At 41.4% G+C, this 6440-nt stretch overlaps 2 protein-coding genes across 9 annotated transcripts in view; both read right to left on the bottom strand.

Annotated features, from left to right (window-relative positions):
• dlgap3 (discs, large (Drosophila) homolog-associated protein 3) overlaps positions 1–6440 on the bottom strand; it is a 908365-nt gene that overhangs the window by 680795 nt on the left and 221130 nt on the right. The window lies entirely within an intron of this gene.
• The window catches only part of LOC103472158 (uncharacterized), an 89844-nt gene that overhangs the window by 31348 nt on the left and 52056 nt on the right, over positions 1–6440 (bottom strand). The window lies entirely within an intron of this gene.

Here is a 6440-nt window from a genome sequence, read left to right on the forward strand (position 1 = left end):
CGATTCAGAGACAGTTTTTATCCTACAGCAATAACAAAACTAAATGCAATCAAATAACCATTAATCATTATGAATGATGTGTGTGAGAATGTGGTTATTCTTATTTATTAGTTTTATTTTATCACCTACTTGTTATGTATTTCTTACAGTATATGTAAAGTGTGACACAAGTTTTCTTTTTTTTTAGCATATGCACTGACTTACGGCAATTTTTAAATTTCGTTGTTCTTGTGACAATGACAATAAAGATTTATCTATCTATCTATTCTTTGGAAATGAATAAACAGGAAATTCTTTGCAGATATCAGAAGCAGTCTTATAGTTCATTTAGTTTTGCTATCTCCGCATTTCCAACATTGGCGAGCTCTTTGTGGTATTTACTGACAATTTTGTGCAGGAAACATACAATTCTGCAGGCAACTGTTTGGACACCACAAAGGGGCTTTCACGTAATTTTTAATTCAGATATCTAAAATTGTAATTTTGACTACCGCATTTTCCGCACTACAAGGTGCACCGGATTATAAGGCGCACCTTCAATGAATGGCCCATTTTAAAACATTTTTCATATATAAGGCGCACCGCATTATAAGGCGCATGGAATAGACGCTACAGTTACGGTTGCTGTCCTGTATTGAACCTATACGGGTTCCGTTCTCTACAAATATGGATGTATAATAATAAAGAAGTGGTCCCCGAGTACTTTATATAGTAGTCTGCACCAGTCTTTGTTTCACTCATGGTTTTGGTGTTGCGATATTGTGCCCAACTGCTTTCTGGTTAACACAGACCAACCGACACGCTGCCGCCGCAGTCTCTGTCTCTCTTCCCTTGCCCCCGGCTTTAAATGTATAGGGGCTGGTCCCTTGGTGACCCTAGTCGAAGCACCCCGGATGAATGTCTAAAGCTACTTTGTTGACATAAAGAATGTCAACAAAACAGTCTGACTCTGGTCGGCGAGGAGAGCCTTCGGCGACTGGGTCGGGGCGTGGCCGGACGATGGTCACCCTTCTCCGTTCGCGCACAGTATGTTTGTGGAGAACATGGTGCTACATGACCTGCAGACGACCTGATTATCATGTCGGTCAGTCAAACTTTATTAACAAACCAGTTTTTTGGCAACTATCACAGCATGCACCGCACGCTGCTTCTTCTGCGGGGGAAAATGAAGTCGGCGGCTACTTACCGTAGTTACTAGACCTGTTGTGGCTCAATATTCGTCCATATATAAGGCGCACCGGATTATAAGGCGCACTGTTGGCTTTTGAGGAAATTGAAGGTTTTTAGGTGCGCCTTATAGTGCGGAAAATACGGTAGTGATAATTACGTTCATGATATCTTAAATCCAGTGTTGTGGTCAAGACCACCTAATCCGAGACCAAGACAAGACCAAGACCAGAGCGTATTGAGACCGAGACAAGACCAAGACTTTTAGGGTCCGAGACCAAGACCAAGGGAAGTCGAGACCGAGTCAAGACCAAGACCAGGACCAGCGGCCTGTGCTAAATGACACGATAAAATGTGAAATATGATCAAAATTGCTTCTCAAATTGATCTGAAAGATCCATATTGCCATAAAAACACCTAGATATTAAATGCCTAATAAATTTGACCAATATTAAAATGAAGTGCTTCCATCTTTGTGCTACAATCCGCGGTGGTCTCGTGCCATCCCTAAAAAGAAAACACCCTGGGTGTTTGCCCATAATGCTCATGTCACTGTCTGCACCATTAAACATAGCAATTGAGGCAATGCCCTGACGGTAAATAATGCTCGACTATGAACACTGACCAAGGAGCAACAAAGAAGTAACCAAGCACAACGTGCTCACCCTGACTGTTTCACCCTCTCTCCCTCTACATGAAGCCAGGTAGTCTGACACCATGGCAGACATTACAACTGCCACTTTGAACGAAAACAATTATAGAGCAATGTGCATGCCCTGCGTGCTCATTCTTTCTTGTTTTATTTATTTGTTAATTAAAAAAATATCAATGTACATGATTAAATAAAATAATGATAGCTACTGCAGTGTACGCAAAGCATTGCAAGAACAAAGAACGGCTCTCAGTGTCACTCCAGTACTATTTTCTAAGTATAAAGAGCCGTGCAGAAGAATCGGACTGTTCCTGAATGTCACATCACTATATTGCAGACTTTTGGAGACGGCGTTGTTCCAAATATGCGATAAGTCAGTCAACACCTCCGCACAATAATTCAGTGCAGTGAGTGAAAACTTTTATCCATCACAAATGCTTATGTGTCTCTGTACAGCTAGCTTTGCTAACATCACGTCGACGGAGCTTACTTTTCTTTGAGCTTCTTTTCTAAGTGACGAAAAAAGTTAGACCTAGTCCCCACCATCTGTGAAAGCGAAGCACTGCTGAGTTAGCTGTCGCCATCGGATTTCTTATGATTTATGCAGCGCTATTCTATTATTGACGATTAGAAGGACATCTTCTGCCACTCAGAGGAAACCACTGCACATGTCTCAGAGCCGCGTGCGAGTGAAAGGTGTGGAGGGGGAGAGGGAGTAACAGAAACACGTTATTGCTTGGATTTTAATCGGTGCGTTTTGCATCCACTTAAAACAAAGATGTTAACAAATAGTATGCTGTACGTTTCGTGATATTTTCACAGTTGCGGTCTTGACTGGTCTTGAAATAAAATGCTGAGTCCTCAGCGCCCGAGACCAAATGCGGTCGAGTCCGAGACCATCAAAAAATGGTCTTGAGACCGGTCTCGAGACCAAGACCAATCTCGAGTACTACAACACTGCTTAAATCGTAATTACGGATATTGTCCCGTCAATTGTCAGATCCAGTGACGTCATTCAAGATATCTTGAAAGGAATTTTGAATAGTCAAAATGTAATTGAAGATATCTTGAATTATTATTCTTACTAGTCAGAATGTAAAGACAGATATCTTAAATTATCTTAAATTCCGGATAGTCAAAATGTAGTTTTGTCTAGTCAAAATGCATTTTTAGACATCTGGAATGTAATTACGGATAGTCAGACGACACCAAATTTATGTTAAAACGGCTTGGCATAGGGGTAAAGCTGGCTCCTGCCACTTGTCCAGGGTGGCTGATTTGGGCTTGGTGGTGACCAGCTCGGACTGATTCTTCTAGTGCCACTGTGGTTGGCGTCTTCTGCGGCGTGGCGGTTTGTCCCTGGACGGATCCTTAATTTGAACTGTTGCTGCTTGATGATTTGTTGTGGATTGATCTGTATAATTGTAAATGAATGTATGTAATTTGAATGTTGTTTCCTTTTCCTTTATTTTGACAGGAACAGCCTGCTCACGGTGTTGGTGGTGGACTTTGCGAGTTTTGGTACTCTTTCTGGTTTGGACGATTTTCTTTTATTCTTGCTGTTTCGTTTGCTGTTTCTTTTTTAGGTCACTACCCTGATTTGCACTACCATCTCTGAGTTGAGCCATAACCGTCTTTTAATGTGTGAGTGGTTTTAAATTGGTATATTTTTTGACTAAACTGAAAACAATTGTGCAATAAATAAAATTATTGAATTGGGTGAGATTGTCTCAAGCCTCATCTGTAGCGGGTCTGTGTGCCAAGTAACTTTTCAAGTGGAGTTATTGCAATCTTATCATTAAAATAGTGGTCTTAAATTCAAGTTGCCCATTTTGATCACACTGTCCCGCCACATTTGGAAAAACTGGAAAACCAAATTTTCCAACCACTGACTGTCAAGTAAATACCCTGAAAGCTGCAGTTCCAATCGAGCCAGCCAGACCGGGCTGGTTTGAAGTTAGCCTTTGATTGGTGCATTGGATGCGGGGGTGGGACCCAGATCACTGGGTCTGTCATTTTAACGCGGTGTTGTGGAAATCAGCAGAAAAAGACGAAAATATAATTTGAGTCTTGTTTTATTCTCAGACTTTAATCCAAACCAAAAATAGAATGTAGTACAACCGTTGGTGTTTTCTCACCTCACCTTCTCCCCTTCACAATAAGAGTATACATTCGGGTGTGAAATGTATACATTGTATACTCCGCAGTGTCAAAAAATTCCTGTCATAATCTATTCTTACCCTTAAGTTTTTAAATGACAGAATACTCAATTGCATTTTATTTTCTTTCGGTTAAAATTATTTTAAACAAGCTGGCGTACAATCCACATAATCACCAGAATAAACAGATAAATATGCAACTTTAAATTGCATTGGGAAAAAAAACTACATCGACTGTGGTCACACTAACATATAGGAATAGCATAGGAATAATTTTGAACCTCATCCAGCCTCGACAACTTTCTTGAAACATTTGATTGATTTGTTTTTTTTTGGTTGATGTTTGGAGAGAAATGCATACTGAAAAGATACAATATACATGGGCTAAAAATGCAGGTAATTTTTTTTCTGCAGCGAGGTTGGATAGAATTGATAGTTTTAGACATAATTTTGGAATTTTTAAAAACTGTACCATCCATCCTGTAAGCTTTTCGGATCATGCTTTGGTTTCTTGCAATGTTTTTATTGCCAATATCAAACATAAGTCTGCCTATTGGCTTTTTAATGTGGCTTTGTTATTGGACACTAATTTTAAGGAGGATTTTATGTCTTTTTGGAGAGTGCACAAAACTAGAAAAGAGGATTTTGCATCTTTAAGACAGTGGTGGGATCGTGGGAAAATTGAAATTAAGGAACTATGTCAACAGTACACTGTCAATGTTTCATCTGGTTTAACCAAGTCTATTAGAGATCTGGAGATTGAAATAGTGGAGTTGCAGGCTTCTGCACAATCCACAGGAGACCGAGGTGTTGTTGAGAACCTCAAGTCAAAAAAAGCTGCTTTGACTGGATTGCTGGGTTCAAAAACACAGGGAGCGCTAGTTTGATGCCGATTTCAGAAGGTTGCTTTAATGGATGCTCCAACAAAGTTTTTCTTCTCATTGGAAAAGCAAGGAAAGTGCAAGTTTATGCATGGTTTGAAATCTTCTGCGGATGTTCTTTTGACTACAGACGATGACATCAGGCGAACAGCAGCAGATTTCTATGCAGATCTGTACAGCTCTGAATACATCAAAGATGAAGACAGTTTCAATGATTTTTGCAATGATCTTCCAAGAATTTCTTTAGACTTTGCCAAGGAGTTGGAGGAACATATAACTCTTGAGGAGATTCATGCTGCACTGCAAAGTATGGAAGGAGGAAAAGCACCTGGCATCGATGGACTTCCAAGTGAATTTTACAAAGCTTTCTGGTCTGACCTTTGCGTTGACCTGCTGGAGGTTTTTGAGGAGAGTTTTGCTGAAAGATTTCTACCTCAGAGCTGCAGGAGAGCAGTTCTCACTCTGCTACAGAAGAAGAGTGCTCTCCAGGAGATTAAAAACTGGCGATCTGTTTCTCTGTTGTGTACAGACTATAAACTGTTGTCAAAGGTGCTAGCAAACAGACTGAAAGAAGTGATGGATCAAGTTATTCATCAAACACGATCCCAGCCCCGGATAGCAAAAATGACACTTAGAATATCAGACGAGCTGATCAAACACCGCCAACATGTAGCCGCCAATTGTGCAGACAGTGGAGGAAACAAGGACACACACACCTCGCAGCGGCTTGCCCAGCTTTAAAGGCATCTGCCCCGCCCACCAATCAGTGGTGCACCTCTCGCTACACCCGATGTACAGCGTGGGGGAGGGTGGAACACCATCCCACCACATTTGCAAAGGGGAAAAAGCCCAGAGAAGAGACAGGAGAATGGATTTATCCCGGACCGGTAGGTGAGTCCCACATTACAAGTCGCTCTGCGTAACATGCGGCGACCGGCTACTAATGAGGCAATGAAGCTTCAAGCTGCTTCACCACGTAGAGACCAAGCAGGCTGTGGATATAAGCAGCACTTCGGGTGTCATTGTCTCCCATCACTCCCAGATGGGACCGTCTCGTTGCAGAGAAACAAGCTCAGGGCTCCCGTTAGTCAGTATTGTGAGTTAAAATTTTCACGAAAGTAAAATGTTCGTTTTTGTGGCGCATCTGTACATTATTTTGAAGGGATAGCTATATAAACATTACCATAGCGACCAGAGTCAGAGCGTTTGGGCTGCGGTCAAGAGAAGATGAGTAGAGCTTTTGAGTCTTAAGTCTGGTTTAGACGAAAAGATTTAAGAATTGTCGGCCGATTCTCCAAACCTCTGTGATCACAGAGCTGATAAAAGTACAACGGGTTCGATCGGTTCGTGTGTCCAAGGCAGGAGSAACACGAACCGATTCCAGTCACGAACATCCCGATTCCAGAGGATAATCCAGTAAAACCCCTAACATAGCAGGAATTTAGAATAACCAAACACGGATGAAGATGTAGAAGCAATAGTGATAGTTTGTGGACTCATTTTAAGAGATAAAAGACGTAATAAAAAGAAAAGGCGGTGGATAAAAGACGACGGGAGCAGCCGCTCTATTTGCTGCACTAT

This window comes from Poecilia reticulata, linkage group LG11, assembly GCF_000633615.1.
Source record: "Poecilia reticulata strain Guanapo linkage group LG11, Guppy_female_1.0+MT, whole genome shotgun sequence".
In the NCBI taxonomy this organism is placed as follows: Eukaryota; Metazoa; Chordata; class Actinopteri; order Cyprinodontiformes; family Poeciliidae; genus Poecilia; species Poecilia reticulata.